The sequence below is a fragment of the Cuculus canorus genome, chromosome 1 (genome assembly GCF_017976375.1).
Source record: "Cuculus canorus isolate bCucCan1 chromosome 1, bCucCan1.pri, whole genome shotgun sequence".
NCBI lineage: Eukaryota > Metazoa > Chordata > Aves > Cuculiformes > Cuculidae > Cuculus > Cuculus canorus.
This window is the reverse complement of record NC_071401.1, coordinates 161,221,597-161,235,006: the sequence shown is the minus strand read 5'-3', so window position 1 is coordinate 161,235,006 and position 13,410 is coordinate 161,221,597. Positions and strand designations below refer to the sequence as shown.

General features: G+C 40.6%; 1 protein-coding gene across 9 annotated transcripts in view; it reads left to right on the top strand.

The window, feature by feature from the left end:
• The window catches only part of OSBPL8 (oxysterol binding protein like 8), a 93,044-nt gene that overhangs the window by 17,819 nt on the left and 61,815 nt on the right, over positions 1–13,410 (top strand). For 2 of the 9 annotated variants that reach the window (XM_054057693.1, XM_054057662.1), the window contains exon 1: positions 12,459–12,565. The exons of 6 other annotated variants lie outside the window; for them this stretch is intronic. The gene's annotated coding sequence lies outside the window, so the exon portion shown is untranslated. One more of the 9 variants, XM_054057700.1, reaches the window with a different exon arrangement.

The following is a 13,410-nucleotide window of genomic DNA, read 5'->3' as shown; positions in this document are numbered from 1 at the left end:
AGTCCCAAAGTGGATAGACTGCTTAACATTTTAATTGGTTTTCAAACTGAATTCAGCTTTCATGTTCAAGGCCAAAGACAGGGTTATGAAGGTTAATTATACTTATCAACATTTGGAAGCAGTCAGTTCTCATTGTATGTGAAGTGTTGGCACATTGCTTTTCTCCTGGGGAAGGAGAAATGGCTTATTACTTCATGATGTAACTGGAATGCTTGTGTTCTTATCTTAGTTAGGTGGTTTTGATGGATAAGATTCTTGATTATTTTACAGTTTAGCGCTTCTAAGTGGCATTGAAATATCCAAATGGCTGTTCACTTAAAATATGAATTTTTTGAAGTTAATAGCACTCCTGGAGTTATCAGGTCTTAATTTCATATTCCACGGCTGTTGCAGACAATTTGGATGTGAAAAAACTTAAGTTAGGAATGTCACATACTTTCTAAAAGCTGTCACGGGCGCGTAAAACATGACATTGCATTAAGAACTATTTGCTTTATAGTATTTTTTTCCTCAGATTGTGATCATTAGAAGGAGAGGACAGCTCTTCCTTCTCTGAATTCTGTTGAGGGTTGCAAAACGAAGGAACAGAATCGTTACTTACCAGAGAGATTATGCCTGCCTATGTGGCTTTGACATTAAGAGGTTCTACACACTTGTTGCATTCATTGAAATCAGCATTGCAGGTGGTTTTGCTTGAAAATTTTGGGGAAAAAAAAAAAACCAAACCAAACCAACAAACCTTCTATGTTCATTACAAGACTTCTTGGAAAAAATGGAGTTTTTAAAAGTTCAAGCCTCTAGTTGCAAGTACAGTGTACCTGCTGAAGTTTGGCAGGTTTGTATCTGTGACCACTGTTGTTGGACATTCAGTCTGGGCACTCAGTTAATGATGGACTGAAAACACAGGACACGAGGTTTCTTCGATCGCCCCTTTTAGCATAGCAGACGGTTGAAAATGGTAATTCTAGTTATTCTTACAGCTACTCCTGCAGGAAATCTAAATGGGTACATTCAGTTTTCTTCCTGCTGACATCTTATTATGGTGTGTGAAAATGAGTGTCAGAGATGGGATGTGCCCCAGGAAGCAGACTCTTGGCTATGAATACATCGGAACATGCATTTCTGTTCAGTTATAGCTCTGAGGCCTGAGCTATTGCTGCCTAGCTTCATTTACACTGTGAAGCATGAAAATAAGTGTTTCATTATTTTCCCAATGCTAGACTTTGAAATACATGCGTAAGCTGCCTTCAAGGGAATACATTGTGTAACATGATACTTAGAGGTGTAGTTAATTGCCAAGGCAGAGATACAGGGTATGGAATTGGTTTATGCTAGTAGTGTCTTGGTAGTTAAGCTAGTGTTATCTTGGTATTATGTGTGATTTTAAATGTGAAAGTAAATGATAAAATGCTATTAAACTGATAACTCTTGTCAGTTTGGGTGACAGTATTGGAATAAGGTAATGCTGTGAAGGGAATGACATAGTTTTTCTCTTTTCACAAACAAGTATTTTCTGTCTTGGAAGCATTATTTCCCTTATTTATTGTAAAACAATAACTGTATTTGCTGGAGCTCACAAGCATTACATCCCTCTCTCTGGACATTTGTTTCTATCTTCAGTCTGCTCCTGAGCTCCCAAACTGTATGATGTCTCTTGCAACCTGTAGCTCTTCTGACTTCCTTGAACTAACTGAGCATTGAGGGGATGGCTAGAGGATGGTGGGAAAGGAGGATTCAGAACTTCATATCACACAGTCCTAGGGGATTGCACAGCTAAAAGGATAGCATCCACCTTAAATCACATGCTCAACTATGTGATCGCACTGTTAACCAAATTTATGGGAAAGAGAACTCTCAGTACTTGAGTAGACAGGGTGCAAGGGCAGGAGGAGGCGCCTTATTCATTCAATATTCATTTGGCCCTGAATGGAATAATTCTTTGCCTAGGATGCTAAGGTTTTTTTCTTCTTTCTTTTCTGACACATATCAAAGAACTTCAAGGAAGTGTCAAAAGTTTATTTTCCTGGCTGTGCTGTATGAAGTGACCTTACAACCACTCCCTTGTTTTCAAGTGACAGAACCCTACTGTCCCAACTGTGACACATTCTTTCATTTCTGCTTGAATGAATTTAGTATCATCTATATTGGTCCCTGAAGCAGAACATTAAATGTACCCTGATAACGTGTGATTCTTGCTACAGAGAATCTGTGTCTCTTCCTAGTACCGGGACCAAAACCATTCTGCTTTTCAGAAATGGGATAACTTTGTGTACAAGTGTATGTTTAACTCCTGTGCCTTAGGGCTGGCCTCTTAGCTGTGAAAGGCTGGGCTTCTATTTTCCATTATGGCAAAAATTATTTTTATATTAGTTGCTTGTTTACTGTTGCAAATAGTGTGAGCAGTTGCCTGACTTGCATTAAGCAGCGATAGTGAGCTGATTTCTGAGGACTCTGAATTTGCAGGTAAGTTGTCACTTGAAGACGCTTGTATTTTTTCCATAGCTGCATGTTATGGCAAGGTAGGTGCTTCTCATCACTAAAAGAAGTGTCACTGGGAGCACGTAATTTGTTGAATGGAAATGGAGGTCTAGTGCTAGGTTACTTGACAAGTCTGCAATGTGACAATATTTCACAATTCTTGTGGATCAGGTTATGTTATTTAAATCCTGTTGTGTCATCCTCTTAAAGTAAAGGCTATGTGAGATTCTTGCAGCAGTTCCAAGTCCAAGTTTATCTACAGTTGCATTTGATGTTAAAAGCACTTGTCCTTGTTAAACCTGTACAAAGGCTATTTGAAATATTTGTTGGTGACTTAAAAAACCCCATAAAACAACGATAACAAAAAAAACACCCATAAAAGCCCACTTGTTCCCTCAGTATCCCCAAAAACCTCACGAACAAAACCCAAACAAACCCAAACACCCTCCCCCCAAACCCTATGAAAGACCCTGTAACTGCAAACGCGTAGAATAACACTGACACCTAAACCCCCAGAAGTTGGGTTCCTCAGCTTGTTTTCGTTACGCAGGCAGCAAAGTAAAAAAACCCTAAACTTGGCATAAACAGTGGAAATCTAAATTAGACTTTCTAAATCTTTTTAATAAACCATGATGTGTAAGCTAGATACTATCACTATCCATTTGAATGTGCTGATACTTTAAGTTAGAATTTCTAGGGTTTTTCCTATTGCAGTAGGCTTCCTGACCTTTTGTTCTTAAATTCTCATACAGATATCCTGTATCTTGAAATTGTGGAAACTAACTTCAAGCACTAGCCAAAAGAAATCCAAATAGAGGCCATCTCTTATGTCATCAATTCTATTTTAATATGAAGAAAAGACACTGCTGCCAAGACAAGAAAATGAAATTATACATGAGAATAAACATTAAGTTCCTGTTTGAAATATCCACCATGCTTAATCTTGCAGAAAGGCTATTTAATAAAACCTCTCAAACACAGTAAACTGTGGTGCAGCTAATCGCAGCTCGACTGAGACTTGCTTGTCTGTGTTAAGTCTTCTTTAATGTTTTTAATCTTGGAACTGCATTGATTTTTCTATTTCGTTTATCTCGGGTTAGGGTAGAAATTAGGATTATAGTTACTTTCTCAGCTGTATTCCTGTGAAATGTGTTCATGGTTTTCAGTGGCAGAACCCAGAGGGGTAATCTCAGTCCTTACTTTGGTGAAACTAAGCTACTGATGTATAGAAAAATGTTTCTGTAGTGGTAGGTCATTGTGAGATCTGAATGAGGAAAGATGTTCTGTTTTGTTCACTTTCCATTAATGCTGTTCCTGTTTGCTTCCAAACAAAAAACCTATTATCACTGTTAGGCCTTTAGAAGCTTGTTAGCTCAGTATTATTTTTAAATGAATGTGGTTAGATGGCATCACACTTGGAATTTGAATAATTTTATTCTTCTTGGGCAGGTCTTAGTGAGTCACCTAAGTCATATTTTGAGACTTTTTTTTCCAGTGTACCGAACAAACTGCTTTTGTTCTTATGAAACTTAAGGTGCCCTTTCAACATGTAGGAAAATTTGAAAGAGCTCCTAGGGGTATTTCACCTCTTTAAAATGTGTAAGCCATCCTTTTCAGTTCTGGGCAGCAGCAGCAAAATGCACAGTACAAAGGAAAGATTAAAAACCTGCTAGAATTGCCACTTGGAAAATTGGTCCTTTGCCCTGACTCAATTTTGGAGGTATATTATCCCTTTTATGGATTTATTTTTTTCTCTTTGCTGTATGTGTGCATAAGATGATTTTCTTCTCTTCACCGTCTACTCTCTGTTTATTCAGCAGTAACTGTTTATATTGCTTTCAACTTGAGAAATCTAGTCACACTTGAGTCAAACTGAACTTGGTACCATACAGATCCTGAACAGTGTACTTGAGGGAGCTTACAGTCAAATAGTGACAGTTACCAGTTGAGTTAAGAGGTAAAGAAAAGTAAAGATCAGTATCTGCTTTGGTTATTGTAATTTCTGTGAAGGCTATGATGGAACCTCATTTCATACCAAAAGTCCAATTCTATAGGTCACTTGTAGTTACTTCCTTGCACATTTCAGTTCTTTGGAAGGCATGTGGGTTTTGGGGTTTTTTCAGGGATGGTTTTTGCATATTCTGAGCTTTGACCTTTACAGCTGGATGATTCAAAAGGAACATATACCCATGAATGTGGTATTAGTTGGAACTTGCTTTAGTTGCTTTAGGTCTTTGTCCACTGTCAAGAATATGCTAAAAAGGTACACTCAGTTTTGAGGACAGGCAAACCTATTCCTCCAGGTGTCTGTAACTCCTGTAAAGATGAGGAAGAGACTGTAGGTAAGAAAATGGGGGTCTCTCTCCTTAAACAGAGGATTGTGTAATCTTTTGGACAGTCTTGGAAAAATGTTCTTGTCCATTACCCAGTAATTAAGATTTTTTTAAAACATAAACGGTGTTGTAAAGTAAGCAATACATGCTGTAATGCCTGAGATAGTTGCTTTCATTGGTGTTCAGATTAAAATTGCAGGTTTTTTTGTCAATTCTTAGTAAGCAGGATGTTTTATAATGACTTTCTGACCAGCTGCATATTCTGAAATTGTGATGAGCTGGAATCTTGCTTGTGTTTGCTTAAGTTTAGCTCAGAGAGAAGTGGTGTAGGAAATAAGCTGCAATAGCTTTTGATGTGGCAATGAACTGTCTGCATGGTGATGACAATCTATCCAAGCAAAGGCACTGCAGCTTCTGAGATACAGAAACTTTACAGTAGTTTAAGCTAACATTTTACTTCTATTTGCAGTAGGTAAAGAGCATTCATCTAGTCGTATACAGTTCATCTAGCAGTTCGTAATTGATTGATCTGCAACAGTATGATTACTTGAAATCATGTACATACAATCTCAAAATAGCTCTCTGAAGCTTTATTCCTTATGAAGTCAATTGTATTCTTTACCTTCAGTGATGAAATCCTCTAAATATCTTTAAAGTGATCACAGATACAGAAGTATTTTAAGTCTCATGTGCAGGTAGTTTTCTGCATAATTTGAAGTCTTAAAGTAGACTTCTGGTATCCCCTTATTGAAGCTTTTTAAGCTCAATGAATTAGTTCTTGCATGTTGAGAGTGTTTCTCATAGGCTTTAAATAGTAAGTGTTCTTTCCCCCCTCACCCTTTTTTAATGATTTGACTTTGTATTTGACACTAATCAAGGGGAAAAGAGAATAATTTTCCTTTGAGGAAAAGAAAGGTTGGATTTTGTTTTGGAAAATTCCATGCAGAGGAAATCCAGATCTATCTTGTGCCTCAGGACAGCAGCTGATTCCGCTTTGGCACTGGAAATGGAAGGACTTGTTCTGCCACCTATCCATCTTGTCTGTGGGAATACCTCTGCCAACTTACCTTACTATTTTCATTTCAGGAAAAACCTTTAACAACACTGCATTTCCTTTTGCCTTGGCTTGACTCCTTTCGCTTCCTGCAGTACTTTCCAGTCAGCGTTGGGCGAGTCTGTATCTGTAGGCATAGTCCATGCTTACACAGGCTGCTACACTTGGAACAGAGGTGGGTTATGAGGTGGTCCTCAGCTGCTTTTCACCATGGTGATGCCAGATCTGCCAGCAGAAAGGCAATTGCTAAGTCCCATGATCTAGCTCAGTTTAAAAGATCTGTGTTTTGAGAGTGTGTAAAATAATTTGCAGTAGTGGGAGTTGCCCCTGAAGGAAGAGCGTTAGGGAGCACCTCTGCAGACAGCCCTGCGGATAGGTCGTAAGAGGCAGCCACTGCAGCAGGGGGAAGAGGAGGCAAGGACCAGGTGGGAAGGACTAGTAATCTCTTAACCCGTTTCAGCTGTGCCTAGAGGAGCTGTGTGACACTGCAACTTCACACAGCTGCCAAAATGAGAGAGAAGAAACCACAGGGAACACCAGCTGGCCTTTCATCACAGGGCAGAACAATTATTTTTTTTACTCTGAAGTATTCATAGAAGCATCTCGGCTTCTAGAGCAGACCTCTAGATGAACGTGAATTGACTATTATATATGAGGGGGAAGTGTGTATGTAAGATTGTTACTAGTACCTTTACAGTTGTGAAAAACTTCTAATGCTGTTAGAAGAAAGGCAGAATTCCATGACTTGAGATGATTAAAATTGTCATGTTGCTTTCTTAAAAGTTCTTCTAGCTTGTCATCTTTGGGCAGGAAAAATGCAAAACCCAAACAGCAAACGTGCCCTTAAGTAACAGGGTGGAGTTTAGAAAGGAAAACAGCTGGCAGTGTGTCTAACCACTTAGTTTGAGTGCATCTTTTTTTCCCCTTCATACAAACGCTGTCATTGACCAATTTAACCTCAATTTGGCATCTGTGTGGCTATTTTGCTGGCTGGTACTGCAGCGTCTTGAAATGTAAGAATAAAATGCTACATTTGGTGATGTGAGGTTTGATGGATTCATCTTTCCCTACTTCATGACAACAAAGCAAAAAAAACCCACTTCTGAATATTTTATGAAGCTTCATAGGTTCTCTCTGGTTCAAGCTTAAATTAAAAAAAAAAATTAATGATTTATTGCCTCTGTTATTATGCTCAAAAGTTAGACTGAACCCTAGGTAAAATTGGCTTGTGGAGGCAAAATAGATAAAGCTTCAGGTAACTAGGCACATAGGAGATAAAAGAGGAGTTTTTATCATTAAGACTCATTTGAATCATGGGAGCAGTCTTGCAAAAATATAGATCATTGAGACTCGTAAAGTTTCAGGAGTTTTGAAGTACATTTCAGTGGCCAGAGGCCTCCAGAACACTTGGAACTTGAGCTTTTTGAGAGGGTGTTGGGCTTTAGTGCTGGGAAGTGACTTTTACAACCTCTTCTGTACTCCTTCATTTTTATCAGGACAAGTGTGCCCGTGGAACATCTGTTTTAAAGAAGAAATTATTAAAGTTGCAGTGGGTATTCAGAAGTTTGCTGTCCTTTTCTTGGCCTTTCTTGCCATCTATCACTCTCAAGATAGCTGAGCTACCTGAACTATACTTCTAGTTTGCAAGTTTTTTCTTGATGAGAGATATTTTCAGGTCTTGTTCTTCAGTGCTTCAACTTTCCTGTTATTTTGGTGTTTTTTGGGGGGAGGAGGTAGTTTTTGTTTGTTTTTTGTTTCTCCCTCTTCTGCAAACAGCAATACAGAAACAGAGGAAACAGCTTTCTTTGCACATGGACTGTATATTCAGGAAATGAGAAGGCAGATGATGAAACTCAGGGTGGAGGGAAGTGTTTCATAAGGGCGTTTTTGGTGGCTGATAGTGTTAAGTGACCATGGTATACTCGTGGGACATACACAAGGCAGTTGTGAAGTCTGTTGTGGTTGTACCTGTAGAAGACTTTTGAGTCTTGTACAGTGAAGAGTGTTCAAACATTGCAATTCAGAGTTGAGTGTTCAAACATTGAGTATTCAAACATTGCAATTCAGAGTTAACATAACCGTGCAATTTGGCATCTTTGACTTCCCCTATATTATTACTGGTTTTGCCAAGATCTCCAGTTTGGCCTGACTTCACAGAAGAAGGAATTGAACCTAGAGGTTTACTCGGCTCTCTAATTTCTTTTCTAGAACTGCAGAACAAAACCTCTTCCTAGTTGTTCAAAGTTGTTGTTTGAGTGTGTAAGATGCTTAGTTTGAGAGTTAATAAGTATTTGTGATTTTGTTGTTTACCAGATCTTTTGCTGCATTGTTTGTCCCTACTGGCCCGGTTCCATTTTTACCAGTAACTCAGCTTCAGTTTCCACTTTCTCGGAACTGGTCTCAACAAACACGCGGTCCTTGGCATGCAGTGACATTGTCATGTGCAAGAAGCTGGCCTGATCTGTAACTTGTTAATGAAATGTTCTTGTGTGGACTTCATGGCTGAGAGATGCGATTTGTGGCCTCGCACTACAACCTTGATTACTTTCTGTGCTATTGCTGCTCCTCTACTGCATGGAGCACGGTGAAAATGCCTTCACCCAGTCATATAGAATTGCTGAATGACATTTAGATTATTTGAGAGCCTTGGTTTGATCACTTAGAGTTAGGATTTAGATTTCCTTTAATCTGTTAAAACCGATCTTATCGCTGTTAGCTCTTAATTTGTGTGAAGTATGTTCCTTATTTTTTTTTAGCACTTAGCTTTCTCAGGAGTGTTATCTTAAACTTCCTTATGGACTCTACTGAACTGAATGCACTGATAACCTCACGTGATAACTGTTTACCTAGATAGAGGTCACATGGTGATCCTGACAGACGGCAAGTTGAACATGAGCTAACAACGTGCCCTTTCCGCAAAGAAGGTGAATAGTATCCTTGGATGCATTAGATAAAGCATTGCCAGCAGGTCGAGGGTAGTGATCCTTCCCTTCCGTTCAACACTAAAGAGGCTAAATCTTGAGTGCTGAGTCCAGCTCTGGGCTCCCTAGTGCAAGAGAGATGTGGACATGCTGGAAAGAGCCTAGTGCAGGGCCATGAAGATCATTTAGGGGCTGGGTCATCTCTTACATGAAGAAAGGCTGAGAGAACTGAGAATCTTCAACATGGAGAAGAGAAGGCTCAGGGGGATCTCATCAATGTGTGTCAATACCTCAAAGGAGGGTGTAAAGGTGTCAGAGCCAGGCTCATTCTAATGGTGCCCATTGAGAGGACAAGAGGCAGTGGGCACAAACTGCAAAACAGGATTTTCCCTCTCAACGTCAGATAACACTTCTTTTACTGTGAGGGTGACCAAACACTGGCAGAGATTGCCCAGAGAGGTTGTGTAGTCTTCATCCTTGGTGATACTTAAAAGCTGCCTAAATGCCCTCCCACAAAAATGAGAGGTTGACAAAAGGACCTCCAAAGGTCCCTTCCTACCTCAACTATTGTGTGATTTCCTGTGGAACAGCATTTCTCTGGTGTTGTTGTGACTGCTTTCCAGCCAGGACCTAGATGAATTTTTGCCCTTCTTGATGCCATTACCCATCTTCGGCACTTTATGTGCTTTAACTTACTTTAGGGCTTAAGGAAAGAAGGCAGGCATTCAGCAGAGCTTAGCAGGTCAGTTTGGGAGGGCAGAGACATGGAGAATGTTTTCCGTCTGGAAAGGTCGGATCAGCATGCAGTAACAAACCATTTCACCATGCACTCAGTGCAGCCCGTTAGCAGGTCACAGGTGAGGCTGTACCGTGCCTATAAGGTATGATGCTGGAGTATAAGAGGGCACTCTGATACTATAGCAGATCACAAAACAGTATCACAATGCAAATGCCATATCTAATGAATGTAGATGATAGTGCTTACGGAGAAATCTAAAACCTGCCTATATAATACAGTATGCAGATGTTCAAGTAACTTGGTCCATCTATTAAACCTAAAATGTATTGGATTCAGCGGTCATCTCTCTCACTTTTGCTTTGTGGCTGCGCCTTGGCTGAAATTCAGGAACTCGTATGGGAGGCACCTTTTCTTAATCTTAGAAACTTACCTCCAATAGGTTATTACTACCATGGAGCCACGTTTAAACTCTGTAATATATCCAGAACAAATTACATATTTGAGGAGCCTTTCTTATGCTGGAGGATAAAAGGGCTTGCTCTTCCAAACACCCCCCCTTTTTCAATTATACGAACATATACATACAGTAAACTCTTATAAAAACTGATTATCATATGGAATTTGTAAGTCAGTACAGAACATGGCCAGATTCACTTGTCTGTAAAGCTGTGCTGCCACAGACTTCTGCCACAGCCAAAGCATCTGGCTTTTGCTGCTTTTGCTCTGTGACCTATGCAACTGTACCTCAGAGAATATTATGTAACGTTATAGAATCACAGAACCATTTGGGTTGGAAAAGACCTCTAAGATCGAGTTCAACCAGAAACCTAACACTGCCAAGTCCACCACTGAACCATGTCCCTAAATGCCACACCTACAGGCCTTTTAAATACCTCCAGGGATGGTGATTCAGCCTACAGGTCCTTTGAATACTTCCAGGGTTGGTGACTCAGCCTCTTCTGCTTGACAACCCCTTTTGTTGAATAAATTTTTCCTAGTATCCAGTCTAAGCCTCTCTGGGCAACTTGAGGGTGTTTCCTCTTGCCCTGTTGCTTGTTACTTGAGAAGTGACCAGCACCTGCCTTGCTGACAGCCCTCTTGGCCACCTGGGCACGCTGCTGGCTGTTGACCAACACCCCCAGGTCCTTTCCCAGAAGGCAGTTTTCCAGCTACTCTTCCCCAAGCCTGGATGTTTGCATGATGTTGTTGTGACCCAAATGCAAGACCCAAGGCAGATACTTACAGCTTTTGACTTTTTTTTTTTTTTTTTTTTTAAGTGGTGGAAGTTAGGAAGAGGTGGGAAGTGTCTCCTGACACTTGGGAGAAGATGCCAGCTCCCTTCTCTCTACAACCTCCTTTCAGGGAGCTGCAGAGAGCAATAAGGTCTCCCCTCAGCCTCCTCTTATCAAACAACCCCAGTTCCCTCAGCCGCTCCTCGTAAGACTTGTTCTCCAGCCCCCTTACCACCTTCTTTGCTCTTCTCAGGACACGCTCCAGAGCCTCAACATCCTTCTTGTAGTGAGGAGCCCAGAACTGAACACAGTACTCAAAGTGCAGCCTCACCAGTGCCGAGTACAGAGGAAGAATAACCTCCCTGGCCCTGCTAGCCACACTGTTTCTGATACAAGCCAAGATGTCATTGGCCCCCTGGGCACACTGCTGGCTCACGTTCAGTCGGCTGTTGACCAAGACCCCCAGGTCCTTCTCCTCCCTGCAGCTCTCCAGCCACTCTTCCCCTAGCCTGTAGCACTGCATAGGGTTGTTGTGCCCCAAGTGCAGGACCCGGCATTTGGCTATTTCAAATAACTTCAGTTTGTGTGTGCCCTTTTGGACATTAAAACTAAAAGTTGTGGTTGTCAGGTAGGAACATCTGTAAATTAAAGCCAACCAACCATATGGACAAACATTGGAAAAACTTGTGATGTGGAGAGTGCAGCAAAGGCATGTCATAAAGGTCCCCCCAAAACCAAAAAGATTATTTAAGTTTGGGGTTGTGTCTTCAAATCTGATGGTTGGGTTAGCTGAAGTAGCAAAGAGCTCACTTAGTTGGGGAAGCATCCTTCATAATAACCTGGCTGCATTTGCAAATAAATAAATGCCTCTTCCCTACATTGATTGGTAAGTTTTTTTTTTAAAACCTTAGAGCTCAGTTGATTGGAAGCTTTCTGTAATTTTCAAAATAAATCTGTTCTCCAAGTTCATACTTGTTTGTCTTTTTGGCATTATTGTTTCACTGAGGGATCCCTTTTCCCTGGTTGGTATTTATTTTGGCATATTTCAGAAACGATATTGTTCACTTTCAGCCTGTCTTTTGCCAAGAAAAATAAGCCAAGCTGGCTGACTGCTCACAAGCCAAACAATGCGGGGGAAGGTAGCCTTTAACCATTCCTGTGCTTGCTTTGCTCTGCAAGTCTGTTCAAACACGGGCAGGCAGAATTTTCTCCCTGCCTTTCTCAGATGACTTCTCTGCAGTCTTCAGGACCTATCTGGATTATGAATTTCCCAGAAACCATGGACAACTATGACTGATAAGAGACATTATGGTACCTGTCCGATGATACTGCTCTTGAGACTAAGATAAGGCAGGATGTAGCAGCTGTGGTCACATGAACAGAGGAGCAGAATACACTAAGATTGTTGACAATAGAAATTATGAGCTGAAAAATGTCTGTTAAAAATAGAGATGGGTTGAAAACTGGTTTAGGGTGAATGTTCCCATGTCAGGAAAGGTCTGTTTATTTGGATAACTGAGCCTAGTTGCAAGTTTGTGTAACTAAAAAAGCTGACTAACTGCTTTATATATCAGTGCATACATCTGTTTGCCATGACACACTTTTTTCGTCCTGTTTAAAAGAGTTTAGTGTTTCCGTAAATTGAATATGTATGCAGCCTGGTCTTGCTGAATTGCTTGCTAATAATAGAACCTAAAATGGGTGTGTGTGGGAGAGGTGATGAGGAGCAGCCTTCAAGAGACATTACCCACTTCTGCATCCTCGCACTGGTGTGTGGAAGTTGTGCATCGCAGTGCCTGCCGCCTCAGGTAACAGAGCTTCTGGGGTGAATTCCTCTTTCTGTGGTAATGCCAACTTTCATTTTATTAATGCTAATTAATCACTTGTAGTCGTCTCCCTTCAGATGTCTGCTGTTTCTAATATACCTGAAAGCATCTGGCTGTATGCTTCCTGGTTAGATGCCACCTCAGTAATTATGCAGGTACTTGAGTGCGATCCTGCTCAGTTCTTTGAACTGAGTCATAGGGAACTGAAAACTGCAGTTTCTTTAATGCGTAGTCTTTTTGTTAAATTTATAATTAATGCTTCCTTTTGTGTTTTGGGGGCGTATTTTAAGGTAACTTGCTGTTGTGCGTTAATACGCTGTTATTCCTAAGGGATTTTTAATTCTGATGTGCCTTACATAGCACAAAATCAAAAAGTATTGAAAATATCGAATATATATCAAATATATAAAAATATTGAAAGCAGTTGAGCGAATGATTGTTCTGCATAGTGAGATTTGTTTTAATGTGTATATTTTCTGAAGCAGGCTTTGTACCACGAGATCTTGTTGTATACTCTCGTGGTCCATTCCTTGCTCTACTCTTGTTCTCCTGCACCCAGGATGTTCCTGGAGGGGCTTTGTGATGCCTCCTTCCACCTCTCCCCTCTGCTCTCAGTTAGTTTGTTTCTACTGAAGCTTGAGCTGAATCCGTAGCTCGATGTATTGTGTAAGCACAATATGCTAACACCGTAGCTTAAACAAAGTCACCATTTCCATGCTACCCCCGCTCTTACACAAGTGTTGGTTTAGCAATCTGGCTTGTAACTCAGTTTCTTCCTACCCCTTCACCCTACCCAAGACAAAAGAGAGAAATATAATGTCCTTGGG